The sequence below is a fragment of the Balaenoptera borealis genome, assembly GCF_965194805.1.
Source record: "Balaenoptera borealis genome assembly, contig: HAP1_SCAFFOLD_283, whole genome shotgun sequence".
Lineage (NCBI taxonomy): Eukaryota > Metazoa > Chordata > Mammalia > Artiodactyla > Balaenopteridae > Balaenoptera > Balaenoptera borealis.
Window position 1 is genome coordinate 366,966 of NW_028123893.1, and position 20,326 is coordinate 387,291.

A 20,326-nucleotide genomic window follows, 5' to 3' on the forward strand; every position below is an offset into this window, starting at 1 on the left:
AGGTGCAGGTGAAACTCCTGATCTCCTTCCCTGTGTGGGGAATCGTGCCAGAGACCTGGGGCTGTGGATCGGGCCCTGGGGGCCATCCCACTCTTACCTCCATCACTTCCCCAGCTGCTGGAAGAGACAGGGAAGCAGGGCCCTGTGGCATTGCCGGCTGCCCGAATCCTACAAGGCGGAAGCCCAGATGGACTGAAAGCAGCCCACGGGTGACCCCCGACCCTCCCCATTTGTCTTCCTTTCCTTCCTTCTATTCCTTGCTCTGCGGGTTTACTCAGTGTGCAAGTCACGGCCCAGGCTCTGTCCCGCCTAATTTGAGCATGTGGGCTCTTTGAGAGTAGGAACTATGCTTTCTTTGTGCATTGTATGGCTCTGGGGGTGCTTAATATATGCTAAATAGTAACAGCCGTCCCAGCATTTCCAGAAGCAATCGGCATTCCTGCCGAGGACCAGTTCCTATTACCGTACACTTGTGCCCAAGACAGGCAGTGCTGAAGACACCCCTCCACTCACTGCTCCTTTCATCCGGAACTCAATGTATCAAATCCTATTCCTGCAAGAGTTCCTGCTGAAAGAGAACATTCTAGAAGTGTGATCACCGAGCACATGCATTAGGCTCCCAACCAAAAGGCAACCTGTTAGATAATGTAAGTCTAGCCACACAGTTACCTACTAAAAACCGCATGTGGATGAAGGGGAGCCAGAGAAAAGGTTCCTCTCCACTTCCCTGAAAACCCCGCACAGCTTCAGAGTAGACGGCTCTTGTCTAGGAATGACGTCACAGTAAAAGAAATCTACTGCGATCAGGAGTTACTCTGTCAGAGCCTCTGGGGCTGTAACTATTTTAAGAGGGAGAGGACTAGGACAGGAGGGCAGGCTGCCAGGGAGAGCAGCTTCAACAGCGCTGGAGGACACACCTGCACCAAGTTAAGTGCAGGAGGGCTACGGGAGGCTCAGGCGTGCCCGGCACGCGGCCGAAACCACCGGTCCCGGGCTCCTTCCACAGCCCACAAAGCTGCCCACGTTTCTCAGCATCTGGACCCCCTGCTGGTGACTCTAGGTTGAGCTCATTGTGATTGGTCACGGCCAAGTCACAAGTAGTCAACAGAGCCTCTTCTCAGGAGGGCACCGAGACCACTGTCCCTTTACCAGGCACCCGGGGTGAACAGCAGGAGGAGAATTGCGGCTCCAGCAAACAGGAGAAATTCCCACCCTGACACTGACATCACCTCCTGGCCTAGGTCACTCTCTCAAAGCGCATAAATCACAAAAACAAACACTCGGAAAGTGTCTACAAGCATTTTAGTAACTCCTCCTAAAAGAACATATGCTTCCTTGTAGTAAAAACACCTTTGGAAACTTCTCTCTGTTAAATTAAAAACATGGATAAATCTTAAACAGCTTTTCTTTTTTGCAGGACTAAACGACAATTGAGCGGATGAATAATAGCTTGAAAAGGATCTAATACCCAACCACAGTATACCTCTAAAAACACTCCACTGAGACTCTGATGGTGCCTTATTTACAGTCAAAAGTAAGAACAGTTACTCTCTTTGGATAAAAGTATATATTCTGCAGAATATCCTGGAACAAAGTCCCTTTAATTGCTGAAGATGACATTACAGACTTTTCTGTTATAATTACAATGAATCCGGATGGCAAATTTCTCTTCTCCTCAATAAAAAGACTTAAGTTTAAAAAAAAGGTTTATTTCTAAAAATAGCCCAAGAACTCAGTTCTAGTTTCCCCATCTTACATTCTTTTCCTACTAAATGTACCACTGAAACATTTCCTTTCATTGTTGGCACCTTGGGTTGTTTGGATTTAATATCAGACAATACATAGTAACAAAGAAGTCTTTAAATACAGCTTTCCAAATGGAAAATGGCATCTGAGGGCAACCCTTCCTCCGGGCCCACAGATGATGGAGCCCTAACGCCTGGGAGCAGGTACTACCCCCTGTTAGAACTGTTTCATTAAAATCAACATTCCCAGGGGGGAGATAATCTACGTATTAATTGATAAAGAAATTCCTGCCAGGTTCTGTGTTATAAGCAAGTTGTTTGGCATGAAGTCCGAGTCTTCTGAATTAAAACACACTTCAAACTAAGCAAGGTGATTCAGACTTAATTGAAAATATTCTACATTAAAATCTTTAGTTTTCTTCAGTCCAAATTTAAGTTGGCGACTTGTTACGTTAAGAGCAGTTAAGATTAGGGAATTCTTCCAGAAGATAATTTCAATTACTTTCCAAAAGCTTCCTCCTAAATTCATTTTATTTTTTAAGGGCTTCTCTTTAGGAGTATATGGATTTAAGCACCAAATCCTCCTTTGACAAAAACTGTCCATCTACACAGTTTACAAAATTACATTTGACACTCCCATTATTTCTGCACATAAACTTGTAGCTCACAGTAAGTGTAACAGGAATCCACTTTCAACACTTTTTTTTCCCCTCTAAGAGTTAGGTTACCGTTGAAAATAAAGCTCAATGACACACCATTCCATTAATCAAATGTTTGAGCAGATAAAGTATGTAACAATCCACAGATTGCTTTTGCAAAGATAAAAATAGTAAGAATCACATACTTTCTCTTGGGAAAATGGAGTAAGGCAGGTTTCTTGCATTAGGATACATTTAAGGAAAGCCCTTTCGCCACCATTCTTAGAAGCCTCTAAAGTGCCCACCCCAGAGCTCCCAGTTTTCCCAAGAGATAAAAAATTACTATGATAGCAACATTAGGAAGATTTAAGGAGAAAAGAACAAAGAGAAATCTGAAAGATTCACCCAGTACTCACAAGTACTTTCAAAGGAAATCGGGGCTGCAATTCTTCAAAGACTGCTCTCTGCGTATCACCAACAACCTGAGTCTAAAATAGACGCCTCTCACATGGGGCGGAGAAGTCACATTTCAGCTTGCTAACTTCTACTTGGGTAAACAGGTTTACAACTCATAGAACAAACCCTGGCTAAAATTAACTGCACCGGCGCATCGGGCAGGAACTCGCTGATCTGCATCATGCGTGCGGGGATTTATTCGCTGGGACAACATTGGTGTCCTCTTAATGGGAGATCTGGTCAAGGGGCGTGCCCTGGGGAACAATACGGAGCATCATGATTATGCTAATTATTGAGTTCAGTCCCATGGTGCTATCTCCTTTTACGCTGTTTTCCTGTTTTCACAAGTACTGACAGAGGGAGAGAGAGTAAGCTCTTTTTCACAGCAGGCGTTCACTTGATTTTTAAGCACTTTCAAATCAGACAAAACTTTGGCAACAAGGTGGCAGTGTTGTATGCTCTTCACAAGGAAAAACCAAGTCAAGGGATATTCTGTCAGATTATTTACACAGCATGACTAGACGTGGTACTACGTGAAATTAAACAGGCATCAAAGACACATACCAGTAAGTCTACCAACAAAGAGCGGTAAATGAAAGCTCTTTTCTTGATATATAATGAACGAATTTCGTTTGCTTTCTGGCTTTGTCTTCTGCACCTCCCAAGGAGTCGCTATGAGGATACAGGTTCACTAATAAATTACAGCTGAGAACAAATATCCCAAATATTTGCAAAAGGCATCGTCCTTAGCAAGAAGCATGTTGAAGTGTATTTAACTGCCTTGCCTGGCTGTCTGGAACTGGTAAGTTGTCCTTTATAGGTGACAGACCATCTATCAATCGTGTTGAAGCTCAAGTTGACAGTTAAAGACCCCAAGTACATAGCTGATATTCAAAAGAAAATTAGAAGTAACACGGAACTTTCTTTGAAAAATACAAATTGCCTTAATAAGTACAACTTGGATCAAAGACACAGAACTGCTTATCTACTCAAGATGGTTCAGACTAGTTTGTGTAGATATTTAAGTTCTTATGACATATTTTGCTCTTACTGGACACTTTATGAGAGCTATCCAGGCACACTACGAACATCAATCAAATCTCCAAACATCTCTGGGAGATGTCATTTTCCCATTTTGTTTTTTAAACAGATGGGTAAACAGGGAAATTCAATGCCTTGTCCAGCGCTTCTCACTGAATCAACACGGGATTATTCCACCCCTGCTCCTAACCTCTCTATGACATGTCTTCCATGTTAACTATTCAGCTATAATCCTGCAAATCTTTTCAGAGCTGTTTGTTTTCCCAATTTTAAAATGTCGTATGTCAGTTTAGATTTCAAGAGATTTATTCTGCTCAGCTCCCAAATCCCAGGTCTGAGCTCTGAGGCTCACACCCCAACTCCCTGGTACAGGCAGGTGACATGGACCCCTAAGGCCTGGCTGTGTCCTTATGAAGCACTGGCCACCTGTGGCACGCCACCCAAAGCGGCGAACGGGTTGGTTTTCACTGGCCTGAGCTGGCAGCCACCAGCACAATCCCCCTCCCGGCTGTTTACAAAAACTGCTGGCTGCCAGTCTGGGCGTCCACCCCCAGGCCCAGCCTTCGGCGGCCACAGCCAGCACGAGCTCACCCCCGTGAGATGGTAGCTGCCCTGCACTCACCGTCCCAACCCCAGTCGCTGGAGTGGGCCCCCCACTCTGCGCCCAAAGGAAAGAACTTATCGAAGATGGCTGACCTCTGATTAACATGGTCAGTTCTCAGTGATCCACAGCGAACTGACTCTGGAATTCTTCATGCCAAAGGAGGACATCAAGAGGCTATTTTTGACACAATTATCCTTATCCTATTATGTCATAGTTCAGTCAAAGAGTTTCTAAGCCAAAACATTATTTCTAGCCTAAACTGAATAAAAGAAAAAAGCCAATACACCATAAATACTTATGCATAGGATCTGGCATCGGAGAGGGCCAAGATGATGGACCCACTTCCCTTACGCTGAAGGCAGGGGACGCCGAGCAGTTTTCCAGTTCCTCACGTGTCAAATATGCTGAGTATGACCCCACTGTTGCTTTCAACAGAGGCCACACCTGTTCCAAAATGCAAGAACGAAAACATTCCAAAGAAAATAGTGTATCCTCCAATGTACGAGTCACCCTGCTGTTTCCTTTTCATTAGTGAAAAGAATGTGAGAGTCAACTGTACTCTTGTTCCAGGCATACCTGTGACAGTAGAGAAAAATCTCTGTGCCTCATTTTAAAGCAAGGTAAAGCCTCCCGTTCGCTGTCATGAACTGTGGGTGGCAGGGATGAGGCAGAGGCAGAGCTATGCGCATGGGGGCCGGTGCCTAGGGGCTCTTCAGTCCGACAGACCCATGAAATCCAGACAAAGACAACTGTTCTGACGAACTCACGTTCCTGGACTGGCCTGGATAACGACTCTCCGGAGCAGCTACCTCTATAATTTAAAATTTTCTAGTCACATTAAAAAAGTAAAAATAAACAGGTGAAAGTAATTTTAATAATATCTTTACTTAACTCAATACATCCAAGATGCTGTCATTTCAACATGTAATGAATATAAAGATCGCCAGTGAGAGGGTGGGAGAAATGGAAAGCTGAGGAACTCAGACAAACAGGAAGAAAATGACTCAGAAAAGAGAAAGGACTAAAAGGAGGACAAACAGACCAAAAGGAGGAGAGATGAAAAGAAGAAAAGCGTTTCTCCCTGGGCATGGAATCGAGTTATAGAATCCTGTAACAAATACTGTTCCCGGAATACTGGAATGTTGCCGTTCCGGGACGTGCTTCTGAGGATACAGAAAGGAAAGACAAGGTCTCTATGTCAAGGAGCTCACGGCTGAGTGAGAGGGACGGACCCCCCAGCCCCAACCTGGCAAATACACGGTTCTGGTAAATAGGGCGATGCAGTTATGTGCCGTGGGCCGTGGGAGCACAAGGGAGGGGGGCAGCTTCATTTTTAAATGAAGGTTATTTCTAATGAAATTTTTTTATTGAAGTATAGTTGACTTTTAATTTTGTGTTAGTTTCAAGTGTATCGCAAAGTGATTCAGTTATATACATATAGATATTTCTTTTTCAGATTCTTTTCCCATATAGGTTTTTACAAAATATTGAGTAGAGTTCCCTGTGCTCTACAGTAGGTCCTTGTTGTTTATCTACTTTATATATTGCAGTGTGTGCATGTTACTCCCAAATTCCTAATTTATCCAACCCCACTGAAATTTTAAATATATGTCCTAGAATATTTCAGGATTCTGAATTTTATTTTGGAATCTAGAAGAGTCATAGATAGATTATTCCAAAATATTTAAAAATGACATCTGGAACCAGCAGTAAAGTTTCCCCTCTGAGTTATTTATCATCTTCAAATTACACCTGGTTATTTGGCCTAACTAGTGAAGGTACAGGGCAGGGAAAAAGTAAGAAGGGGAAAAAATTCACGTCTCACCACGGTCCCCAGTTTTTCGGAGGATGAAATAAAGTATTCAAAGGCTTCGTGCTGAAAAAAACATCCCCAGCCCACTGGGGAGAAAGTCTTCTTTGGACCATAGCTGGGGAATCAGTAAGACCTGGTTCAAAAGGGAGCCCCACCCCCCAGCTGTATGACCCCAGGCAGCTCAGTGGGCCTGTGAGTCTGCTTCCTCGCCACCCATAAAACAAGGGCGATGGTGCGACATCAAGGGGCAGCGTAAGGACTCCGGGCCGGCCAGGCACCCGGTCAGGCACGGCCATGCACGCGCTCTCAATAAACCACTGCGCCTTTAGGGTCGCACCCTTCCCACCTTCAGTGCAGTCCTCGCTGAAGATCGGTTTGGGATGTCACTGAGTAAGGATGAAAGCCTCCCTACTTTCATACTTCAAAGCTTCAAAAAATACAAAGTTGAAAGGGGCTTCAAACAATTGTTAAGTATTTCAGGGAAGCCAGGGTCTGCAAACTGTCTCTGAAAACCCTGTAGCCTGGACAGCCTGCTCAGTTCTCCTCTATTAGAGCAGCTCAGGCTGCAAGCCTAAGGCTGGATCAGAATTTAGGGACCCTGACCAACAGTATGCACAAATTTCATATCTGCTAGGTGGTGCAGTAATAGCCCCCTATCTGTTCCTGCTTCCCTGTATCCACACCCTGGGGGAGCCCCTGACCACAATGACCCTGCGCTTGGCCTGCAGACATCACCCAAACACTTAAATGCGGGCCCAGGGGAGCCTGCCCCGTCCTGCTTCACTTCGGAGCCCTGAGACCACCACCTGGAGACTCCCGGCTAGCCTTCTGAGGATGAGATCACGTGGAGCACAGACTTGCCCTCTGCCACTGAAGCCCCATCCCGGGCACCCCGACGGGCCAGGAGGCCATCCCAGGCCATGCGGCCCCAGCCAAGTCACCAGCTAACTGCAAAGACCAGCCGGGCTAGCTCCCACCAGAAGAGCCATCCGGGTGACCTCCCGAACTGTGAGACAGAAGGTTTCCTTTTCCCAGCTGCTAGAATTAGGTGGCTTGTTATATAGCAAAAGCTCACAAATATACAATCTTCAAAAGGTCTGTAATAGTCCATCCCTTTACTTCCAAACGAAATCCTTTAAGACTAATCTACATTTATCTTACTCTTAAAAATTCACAATTCTAGCTTTAAAAAAATCCACAATTCTGATTACTACATTTACTTTGTCATCTCCACTATCACGTTAATCAAACTAAAATGAAATAGTGGTATGATCTGATGATAAAATTGCTAAAATGTAAGTGCTCTATTTATTTCATCCTATAATTGGAAACAAATATAAGTGGCCTTCGATGCTACAACTCTCTGTGCTAAAGTAATGACTTCTCCATCCTGGCCTTCAGAGTGATTACATGGGCAGAGTTCATAGCCTTTCAGTCTGTCTCAATACTTCAGAAATGGATTAAGAGTACCATTTACACACACATGAGCAGAGAAATCTGACTTAAAGAATAAACCACTTTTTCTTCAGCATTTTTTGCAAGCTAAAAATATATATAGTAGCAAGTTCAAGACAGTTCTTTTTTAAGCCTTTGATAAACAGCTAATTCTGCATAATTTATAACATAATTATATCAGGACTATGAAAATAAAGGCAGCATTATTATTGCTGTTGTTTGAATACTTATTTTAACAGAGTTAATTTTTTAAGTATCTTAGAAGTCTCTGGGGAAAATTTATCCTCACCATACATTCCTAATAGTCATCCATCTAACAAACACTTGTTAAACAACTGCTTCCTGCCACTAAGAAACTCCCAAGCATTTGTAAGATTTGAACAACAGCAGGCTGCCCAAGACTATAGCAGAAAATGGTGTTAGTGACAGTTCTACCTTCAAGAGGCTTATAATCTGATAGGAGACATGACAGTATATATATAAACTTTCTACCATATAAGAGGGTAATCAGTAAGCATCCCAAAGGGTAAAAATCCTTTCCAATAGGAATCTAATCAAAGAAGAGGCTTCTAGTTGGGTTAGTCAATAAAGGCATCTTGGAGAAAGTGGCATGTGAATTGAGCCTCTGCCTGCTGATAAGCTTTCAACAGTAAAAGGAGTGGAAAGAACATTATACAGAATGAACAACATGAGCAAAGACGGAGAAAAAGGAAGGCTGTGATGCATGTCTGTAGAATGTATGTCTGGGAAATGGATTTCAGCTCTATCAATTAATAGCTGTTTAGACCACTAATAAAGTTCCTTAATTTCTCCAAGTTTATGCTTGTAAAGTGTCCAGTGATTGTATGGAGTCCAGAGCAAGACTGCCCGGGTTCCTTCTAGTTTCATCACTTAATAGTTCTTGACCCTGGGCAATTACTCTTTCTGTGTCTCAGTTTCATCATCTTTAAAATGGGCATAACAATATACAAATTTCATAGGGTGATTATGAAGATTAAATGAGTTTATATTTGTAAAGCATGCAGAACAGTACCTGGTGCTTAATATATAAATATTTTGTTAAATAAACAAACTCACGTTTATGCATACATAGCAAGATAGATAGATAGTTAGATAGCTAGACCAATAGACAGATGTGTATCAATACAGAAATACAGATATAGCTGTATCACCAAGGGCAGAACGTGTATGTAGTAGGTGCTAGATATATTTAATTTTTTCCTTCATCTGAAGTTCACAGAGCACTGTACTAGAACACAAGGGTCAGCCATGTTTTCCCGTGCCTCAACATTAGCCTCCACTCAGAAGATCAGAGACTGTCCCTCCTCTTCTCTCTTGGGGCAACGGTTGTGCACATGAGATGCTAGGTTTAAACTGCTAGACAGACACAGCACGGCTGCCAGATTCAAACAAAGCTGTACTAATGTCTCATGTAATAAATGTACCTTCATTGGAAAAATAAGCATAGGCTCATTAAGTACAATCGAAACCTCTATAATTTATTAGTATTCAAGCTAATCTAAAACAAGAAACCTTAAATGTACTGCAATTTGAGATTTCAGGGGAAAAAAAAATAGACTTAAAGCCACATAATTCAAAAGGTAGGTTAATGAAATCTTACTAATTCCAGTCTAATTTGGCTTCAAGTAGTTATATATCCAAACTGAAAACACTTTTAAATGCAGTTTTATTACTTGAACCTATTAACAAATATTAAACTGAGTTCCCTCTGTTTTTAAGATAAAAATACAGATTATACTAAAAAAAAATACTGCTAAAAGTATTTGAAAATATTCTGCTGTGTTGAAATAAGTAAAAACTTCCTGCAATCTTACACTATTTGTTTCAAAACCTCTTTTTCATAGATAATGCAGCAGTAAAAATTTCACCCACCACAGATCAAACTGTATTGTCAATTCCACACTGGTGAACAGAATGTGAATTAACAAGTTATGCTGAACTGCTAGTCGTAAATGCCCACTTCTCAGTCGACTCCATCCAATTATAGGAAAACTATTAAGAATCAGGCAACAAGCTATTAACCTCCAAAACCTTCTGGCACATTAGCACTCAGTATTCATTTCTGTTATTCCAGCCATGCTGTTTCACAAGCAATTAAGCCAACTTCAACAGCTCCTACAATCTCTTTCAGGGTAAGGACTAAAAGAGGGCTGTAGGTGAGCTCTTTAATACAGCCGTGCTGCTGGGTTCATTCGAATCCCAACTTCACTACCTACTAGCTTAGCAACCATAGGCAAGTTAACAGACTGTTGTAAAAATGAGTCAATGGACATACAACACTCAGAACAGTACTTGGCATGGATTTTTAAAAAAATATTTATTTTACCTATGTAAAATCATGATGAAGGGAAATTCCTGTTTGAACCACCTGTACATAGTAGAGAATCTACTTTGGGGCTCTGGGTTTTTATAGGAAACTTGCAGGGTAAAGCTGAAAGAACCCTCATAATAGCAGCCCAAGGCTGCCAGTTTTACTAATAATAATTTCAAATAAGTTCTCATGGCTCCTGTGTTCCATTCTCAAGTCGCCGAGCATTTGTAAGATGCGTAAGTGTGTGGGAAAACACGACACTTGGTACCAGTTTACCAAGACAGTTGGGAAATCAAGGATTTGCTTTCTAACTTTTAACAGTTTTGTTGTAAATGGATGTGGTCTGTTCTCAACCAGACACACTGAGAAGTGGTCACTTCGGGGGTAAGCAGTTCAAAATCAACCTCAAATTAGAAGAGCTGAGATATTCATAAGAGATTCTAACTTCACTTGGCTACAAGAATCCGGTAGGTGGCTGGTTTCAATAGGGGGACAGAGCCTAGTCTCTTGAGATAAATGTACATGATTCTATCTCTCAAGCACTGTATATTTCGTTTAAAAAAGTGCTCCAATGAGGGCTCATTTTTCAGAATATCAGCAATAAACAAGAAAACAGAAGGATTAACAACTCAGCTCTTAAAACTGCAATAGCCCAGAAATTATAATAATCCAAGAGGCCATTCTCAGAAACACAGAGACCAGTTCCTTTACACAGACCCTGGTTCACAAAAAGAAGCGTGGACAAACGGTACCAGGGTATTGGGGTTGATTGTAGACTGTGAAACAGGAGACGATTATCCATTTTAGACCTTAGGGCTCACATTGTAAGACTCGGTTTCTTCTTTTTCTTGACATTCTCTTCCTGTCTCACTAATTGCCAGGAAAGGGTGCATTTCCCAGTTCTTTGAGTCAAATCTGTTTTTAAAAAAATGCTCCTAAAAAATAACTAAAAATTATTCTTTTTAGTTTCACTAATTAAGATCCTTTCATGTCAACTACATTGAAAGGAGGAGTTCTTGATTAATCCAGATTTCTTTAAGGCTTAACATGGGGAATACAGCCAATATTTTATAATAACTATAAATGAAGCATAACCTTTAAAAATTGTGAATCACTATATTGTAGACCTGTAACTTATAAAACATTGTACAACTATACTTCAATTTTACAAAGTAAAAAAAAAAAAACCCTCTTTTTAAATAAGATGATGGACACGTAAAAGGGTAGCATATTAATAAATTCCAACTAACACTTTGATTTTGAATAAGAAAATTCTTGTTATTATTCAACTCTAAGATATGATATTGGATTATAGGATAATAAACAGCCAGTTAGACAAAGGGTATTCTAGTTGTTCATACACAGCCTATCAGAAAAACATGCAAATCATGATGTCGGACTAGTACTTACTGTTCTTTGTGTAAAAGTGTTAAATAAGCCATATCTTCTCCTAAGAGTGTAGTGGTAGGCCAGTGTACAGGAAAAATAATTAAGATAAAACCCCGAACAATATCCAAAAGAATCTCTCTGAGATCATTCACTAAAGTAATTTCTTTCAAAATTTAATCCTGGGCACTGAAGAAAAGGAGGAATCAATCACATTTAAGTTATGATTCTTTAGAATGTGTTGGACAATTCTGAGACACACTGAGAAAAAACGTATTCACAACAGCCAAGAGAAGACGGCAGCTAAAACTTAAGGGTCAGAGATGAGATCAAAATTAGAAACATATAATGTCTGGAGAACCGTCCATATAAGGGTATCTTTAAATCAGTAACTAAGTTAGGATAATCCACTAGGCAAAATAAACAGCTGCCATCATCGGAGTGGCTGATTCTTCATCTCTCATTCAGAAACCTCTGTACCATCTCAGGAGCCAAATATGACATGACTTTACGCTCAACAATGTTTGGAGCTATTGTCAAAGCTGGTCTCGACTTTCCTAGTCCCAGATGAGAAACTCATATACTTTGATCTTTCCTTTTTATAAAAGTACAAAAAAGCAACAGTAGAGGATGAACTTCTGCCGAGCCTTCCTCACCACATCTGGTACAGCACATTTACTTACACTCTCCAACCCCGTGGACTTTCTGATTCCCCAGAGTAGGCTGCTTTCCCCTCTCATTTACTTATTCATCAGACTTTCAGGGAACTTGTTAAGCTGGTGCCAAGCATGAGAAAGGTGAAATAAATAAGGATCTTACCTTCTACGAGTTCAGTGTGGTACGGAAGACAGACACAAATAATTGTAATACAGTGTAAGGCCTATAGCAGAAGTTTGCACAAAAGGAGGGTTGCAACTGTCTTTGGGACTTGGGGAGGGTCTGCGACGGAAATGACCAGGCAGAGAAAGAGCGAAAGGCATTTGAGGCAGAGCAATCAGTCCAGGCAAAAGCTCGGAGCATGTTCTGAGAATAGCAAAAACTATGTGCCCGGAGTGTAAGTGACAGGATGTGAATGGGGGAAGAGGCAGAAGATTAGGCTGAAAAAGTCGACTGCTGTGGTCCCTATGTGCCATGCTAACTCGGTGGTCCACTGTCCTGTAGCCCTGGGCTCTCAACTCTGGCTACACATTAAAATCTGGGAAGATTTAAAACAAAATACTGATGTCTGGTATTTGTTAGTATCAATTAATTGGTCCAGGATGGGGACTGGGCATTGGTGTTTTTTAACAGTCTTCCCATGTGACTCTGTTATGTGGCTGGGGTGAGAACAGCCACTACAGGCAACAAGGAGTCAACACAACTGTATGCACAGGACGGGGGTGTAAGAACACTAAAAAAAATAAATAAATAAATAACTGGGCAACAGTGTGAAGAGTAGATCAGAGGCACACAGACCAGGGGAGGAATGTCAATGACAGGTTACCGAATACAGTCGAGAGGTAAGAGTCTAAGCCAGTAGTTAGTAGTAACCTTTCCTGGGTCACTGACCTGTGTGAAAGTCAATGATAAAGGTTATATGCCTTCTCCTCAAGAAAAATGCACCTATATCAAAAAATAAACACATAATTTCAGGGGATTATGAACCTCTTTGAGCAGTGGACTCAAGTGAAGAAACCCTGACCTAAAAGCAGTGAATAGAAAGAGAAGAGAGAGACTTTTGAGGTAGAATCAATAGCACTGATGACTCCCAGGTGAGGGGAAGGAAGAGGGATTCAGGCTGACACCACCACTTCTAGCTTTAGAATTGTTAGTGATAAACACGTATTTGTGCACTTACTTAAGTGTCAGGAACAACACTAAGCACTTAACGTGTACTCCTCTCAGGGAATCTTCCCAATTCTAGAAGACAGATTGCGATCAGGTTCTTCACTGAAGAAACTGAGATTTAGAGACATTAAGGCGCTTGTCCAAGGTCATGTGGCATTAAGTGGTGGAGCAGGAATTCAATCCTCCAGAGCCTGCGGTGCTAACCTCTCCCTGGCACCTCTGGAGGGTGGAGAGGAGACAGGACAGAGCAGAAGTAGATTTAGGATGAGAGGAGGAAGGGGGAGGGGAGGGAACACACAAATTAGTTTTAGACAGGCTGTGTTCCAGATAGTACAAGACATATCAGTGGCACTATCTGCTACATCAGGAAAAAAATAGAAAGGAGCTCAAGAGGGGACAGCAGAAGACATAGCAGTAGAATGTTTAGGGAGTCCTCTCCATGAGCTGGGCACCGTGCTAAGTGCTTCTCTCGGGGTGTAAGTGCTTTCGTTACCTTCCCTCTACAAGGAAACAGACTTGGGAGATCAGGTCCCAGAGCCAGCAAGTGGTGGAGCCCATCTCCTTAAGCCCTAACCTAAACCTCTCTGGCGCCATAAAAAGGAACGGAACCCATGGTCGGAAGTGGCAGCAGCCCCCAAGCTGTTCTAAGACCACTAGTGTGAGATACAGGGTTTTTTATTTTTTGTTTTTTTAAAGCTTTATAATTAAAACAAACAAACAAACAAAAAAAACTTGACAGTATTTATCCATTTCCACAACTGAAAGGATTTTTATATTGTTTCAATTATTGAGGGACGATAAGAGATATCCGTGTCTCACCCAAGTGAAATATCAGAGCTACATCTTCACAGGGCAGTATGCAGACTTGGGTGCAGGCCTGTGCAGACAACAAGCAAGACACAAATTCCAGGCAGTGTTATTATCATCTGAGTCAGGATTCAGAACAATTAGTCTAATGAAGATAGTGTCCTATGTTTCCGGAGGCCACAATGAAGCCAGGAAGTGGTGAAATTTCCTTTTTTACTCTCTTTTTGCAGCATGAAAAGAATGTGGCTTTTCTCCTCTCTAAAGAAACAAAAATAAAGTCTTAAACCACACACTACAGGCCTAGACTAGTTACTTCAGGTTTAACAGTGGAATAACTTATGTGCCGCAAGTTTCAGATAAAAACCTGTTATATTTCAACATTTCAGCACCTTTGAAACACCTGTACTGGCAATCATGTAGCCTTTGAGTTAAAACCATCCCCTCTATAAAAGTACTTTCAAAGAGCCTACAATATTATCCTAGAATATTCTCCTGTTTTGGAATTCAAGCACCTGGGAGAAGAAACATGACAATCCAATTAAAAGGGTTTTGAAGTCCTATGGTACAACCTTTCACTTAGAGCAGGAATTCCTTCTACAGCCCCTGTCCTGGTCCCCCATCATAGGCTTGAAGTCATGACTCTCCAGGGCACCCACCCCATCACTGGAGAACTCTCCCCAGAGCTGAGAGCAGGTCACGATCCTTTGCCTTGTGATGTCCACGCCTTCACATATTTACTGCGCACTTGTGGGTCCACACGCACCAGCTCTCCACACCACCTTCCGGTCCTGCCTGTCCCCAATGCACGTCGCTCTTCAACACCCTCTCCTTCTGCTCCGACCACCCAACTCCTCCTCCGGTGCTTCCTCCCGTGACTTCACTTCTCAGCCCACCACCGGTCTCCCTCCCCTGCTAATGTCTCACCTAAGCATGGGTCACAGGAGTAAACACATTCACCAGGTGTGCTCTAACATCTATTTTCAGCAGCTGCATCACAGAGAGGCTCACAGAAGCCTGTGGCCAAATAAACTCATGGCTCGTTTTTGTCTCAGGTGCATGTGGGGCAGTCCTCAACTCCTGCAGATGGTTCATCCTGAGGCTACTTCATCTTGCTGGTTTTAGAACATTACCACCACCTATTCAGATTATTCTGAATCCAGTCTGCTACGTGTGGTATTAGTCATCTCTCCTAGGTTGATGTCAGCCTTCCTTGAGGCAACAGCCCTGTTGAAAACCTGATGAAAGCCAGAAAATGTACACAGTTTTGCAATCAATATCAAATGATTCCTGGACCCCCATGAAGCCCATCCATTGGCCTGTTCAAGGTGAAACCTTAGGAATCCTAGGACCTATGAAAAACACCTATGGTCACTAGAATTCATTCAGATCCATTTCTAAAATAATTGATTCTGCTATCTAATGCCCAACTTAATACCCAGAAGAAGCCAATTAACTGGAATTCAACTGACCTTAACTCACTAATTCTATCAGAGAAGATATCCAGAAACTAAGAAATCTGCCCAAAACCAAACCACAGGTTTTAAGAATATTTTAGACACAAAAGCACAAGCACCTGAAGTTATACATACAAAGATACGTGTTGCGTCACTGTTTGTAGTGGCAAAAAAAAAGTGTGTGGGGAGAAACATCCTGAATATCCATCTGCAGGGAAATGGTTGAATAAATTATGGTATATTGAAAATTTTAATTCATTTTTTGGAAACAAGAGTTAGAGCTGATCTCTTGACCTGGAGAAATATCCATGATATATTAAGGAGAAAAAGCAAGCTTCAGAATAATATATTGAGTATGATCCTAGTTAAAAAGCAAAAAAACCCGACAAACCTTACATTCTTAAACATACTTTTCTGAATACAGGAAAAGGTGTGGAAGAATTCACATCTGTGAACATGGGTGGGGTATGAATTCTTTTTTTCTTTGTTCATCCTTGTATACTTTCACTTGTTACAAGCAAATGCTGCTTTTGCAAAGTAATAAATTTTAAAAAGAAAAGAAACTAAATAAAGCTGACAATAGGATCTATAAATAGACTCAGCTCTCTCATCCCAACACTCCAGGCAGGTTTTCTTTTTCTTTGGCTGCACCCCACGGCATGCAGGATTTTAGTTCCCGGATCAAGGATTGAACCCGTGCCCCGCGCAATGGAAGCGTGGAGTCTTAACCACTGGACCGCCAGGGAAGTCCCAGGCAGGTTTTCTAAATGCCTAATTTTTCCAAAAGGTTCCCACCCACAGTATACCTTGGACGAAATCTAACTTCCTTTTTGACTTTTCAGTGATTCTGAGTTTTTCACTGTTTGGGGTACTTGATTCCATGTCACAGGCACTCTTCTGTAATACAGAGTAAAGCTGTGTTTTGTAGAGTAAATGTGTCCACAATTCACAAGTGTGATTATTTTCCCCCTTAGGAAAATACGCACCTCAGCAGAGCCGTAAATAAAAGAAAGGTATGCGGAATCCACATTAGTCCAATACGCAGGAGATGGATGCATGAAGCACAAACACTAGCAAATTCTAAGGTGAAGACATATGAGCAGAGATGCCATTCCTGTTGGTTCAGGGGTTCTCAACCTTGGCTAAACATCAGAATTACCTGGAAGCATTTTTTAAAACTACCAGTGCCTGGTAGCCACTTCCAGAGATTCTAAGTTAACTGGCCTGGGTGTAGGTACTTGTTTCGTTTTTAAAGCTAACTAGATAATTCAGACAGAGTTAAGAACCACTGCTTTTTACAGTTCATTCTCTTCCTTCCTTTCTTCCAATCTTTTACAAAGAGCTTTTTCTTTATCAGTTATTTTAAGGCTACATTTGGGAAAGCCAAAACCGATCAACCAGCTGACACTGTCCCCCGTCTATAATTCATATCGTCCTTATGTGGACTTTTGATGCCCAAATTAAATAAAGTTACGTAAATCCATGGCTACCACAATTAAGGACCCTTCACATGTCAAAAGAGTATTTGTAGCTTTACCTGAATAATAACTTATCATTTATTATAAACTTTGGAGAAAATGATTTTATGAAACATCTTAGGATGCCAATCATTATGTTGGAAAGCAAAAGTGCCAGCACTATTCTACCGATTATCTGAAATTTTGCCAGACATTAGTCAATTAATGGACTTCCTGGTTTTTTGCGCTACTCTAAGTATTTTTAAAAATTCAGCTCTACCACATTGCAGAAAATTGATAAAATGAAAAACCATTGCATGAACTATCTCCCTCATTCAAATTTAGTATCTGAGAACAATTATATGCCCAAGAAAATTTTTAATAAAGTATGAAAGGGGATTCATTAACAAAATGAAATATTTATTTAGTACATATTACATTACAGTACAAAAAAGACAGAATTCTATACTTTGGACGCATGCCGCAATTTATACAGAAAGATAGTTTAAAACAAAGGACAATGTATATTATTTATATTATTTATAGTGGCTGGTATTAACAAATAATTGCCTTTATATATATATATATATATATATATATCTATCTATCTACAAGTGTGGACGGCATTAGCATGCATTTTCAAAGAAGCTTACAACGGTCCATCAAAGGAGTTTTGATCCAGGAATTGCACTCCTAAGCATTTATCCTACTGAAATGAAAACTCAGGTCCACACAAAACACCTGTATACAAATGCTCACAACAGCTTTATCTGTAACAGCCCCAAACTGGAAACCACCCAAATGTCCTTCCAAAAGACAAAAGGTTAAACTGTGATACATCCATACCATGCCAGTACTCAGCAATAAAAGGGAACAAACTACTGATACACGTAACAGCATGAAGGGATCTCCGGGTCATTATGCCGAATTAAAAAAGCCAATCTCAAAAGGTCACATGCTGCATGCTTCCATTTATATAATAGTCTCAAAATGATGAAATTATAAAGCTGGAGAACACGTTAGTGGTTACCAAGGGTTGGTGGGTAGAGGGAAGGTTATAAAGAGGTAGCAAGAAGCCTTGAGTTGATGGGTCAGTTGTGTATCCTGGTTGTGGTGGTGGTTACACAGATCTACACATGATGGAACTGCACACACACACACAGGCCACATATACATACACACCCACACATAGTCACACACACACACACCACATATACATACACACCCACACAGTCACACACACACACCACATATACATACACACCCACACACAGTCACACACACACCCAGTCACAACACACAACCCCCACATATACATACACACCCACACAGTCTCACACACACACACACACACGCCACATATACATACACACCCACACAGTCACACACACACACCCCCCACATATACACCCACACCCACAGTCACACACACCACATATACATACACACCCACAGTCACACCCACACACCACATATACATACACACCCACACAGTCACACCCACACACACCATATACATACACACCCACACAGTCACACCCACACAGACCACATATACATACACACCCACAGTCACACCCACACACACCACCTATACATACACACCCACACATAGTTACACACAGACACCCACACATGGTCACAGACACACACACACCCCCCACATATACATACACACCCACACATAGTCACACACACACACACCACATATACATACACACCCAGTCACACACACACACACACCCCACATATACATATACACCCACACATAGCCACACACACAGACACCACATATAAATACACACCCACACATTCACACACACACACACCACATATACATACACACCCACACATAGTCACACACACACCACATATACATATACACCCACAGTCACACACACACACCACATATACATACACACCCACACATAGTCACACACACACCCCACATATACACACACACACCTCACATATACATACACACCCACAAAGTCACACCCACACACCCCACATATACATACACACACACACCACATATACATACACACCCACACAGTCTCACACACACACCACATATACATACAGTCACACCCACACACACCACATATACATACACACCCACAGTCACACACACACACCACATATACATACACACCCACACAGTTACACACCCACACACACACACGTTCACAGACACACGCACACCCCACATATACATACACACCCACACATAGCCACACACACACACCCACACAGTCACGCAACCACACACCACATATACATACACACCCACACAGTTACACACACACACACCCCACATATACATACACACCCACAGTCACACACACACCACATATACATACACACCCACACATAGTCACACACACACACCACATATACATACACACCCAGTCACACACACACACACACACCACATATACATACACACCCACACATAGTCACACACACACACCACATATACATACACACCCAGTCACACACACACACACACCACATATACATACACACCCACAGTCACACACACACACCACATATACATACACACCCACAGTCACACACACACACCACATATACATACACACCCACACAGTCACACACACACACCACATATACACACACACCCACATATAGTCACACACACACCACATATACACACACACACACCACATATACATACACACCCACAAATAGTCACACACACACACACACACACAGTGCATGTAAAACTGGAGAAATCTGAATAAGCTCTGTGGATTGTACTGGGGTCTATTTTCCGCTTTTGTTCTGGTACCAGTTGCCTCTGGGGGAAACTGGGTGAAGAATACACGGGAACTCTGTATTTTTACAACTTCCTGTGAATCTAACCATTTCAAAACAAAAAGTTTAAAACAAGTTTAAGGGAATCATGAAGGTGGTGACTTACTTACAATAAACCGTTTTTCTTCATCTAAGTGAAGGTATAAACAAGTAACGGGAGATATACCAGATGGCTGGAGAGGAAAAGATGACGAATGATATTTACTGAGCGTTTATCGCGCACCAGGCACTACAGCTGATCTCATTCAACTCAACGCTCAGCCCAGTGAGGTGGCAGCTGCTAAACAGCCTCACTTTTCAGATGAGCAAACGGGAAGGCAAGAAATTCAATCAAGGCCACACAGACAGCACGGAGCAACGACGTCGAAGTTAAGACCATCTCAAAGCAAAGAGGATGATTATTGTACCAAGAAGGGTTTAAAAAGTAGCTTAATATATAGGTAGAGTAGGTGAAATACTACAGATGTAAAATC

The 20,326-nt window shown here is 41.8% G+C and overlaps 2 long non-coding RNA genes across 4 annotated transcripts in view; one reads left to right on the plus strand and one right to left on the minus strand.

Moving 5' to 3' along the window:
- The window catches only part of LOC309621326, a 69,545-nt gene that overhangs the window by 35,295 nt on the left and 13,924 nt on the right, over window positions 1–20,326 (minus strand). For all 3 annotated transcript variants that reach the window (XR_014239933.1, XR_014239934.1, XR_014239935.1), the window contains exons 4-5: window positions 15,029–15,339; window positions 2,800–14,362 (exon numbers count right to left, since the gene is read on the minus strand). This is a non-coding gene — a long non-coding RNA (uncharacterized lncRNA). The remainder of the gene's footprint in view (window positions 1–2,799; window positions 14,363–15,028; window positions 15,340–20,326) is intronic.
- The window catches only part of LOC309621327, a 270,404-nt gene that overhangs the window by 14,968 nt on the left and 235,110 nt on the right, over window positions 1–20,326 (plus strand). The gene's annotated exons all lie outside the window — the stretch shown is intronic.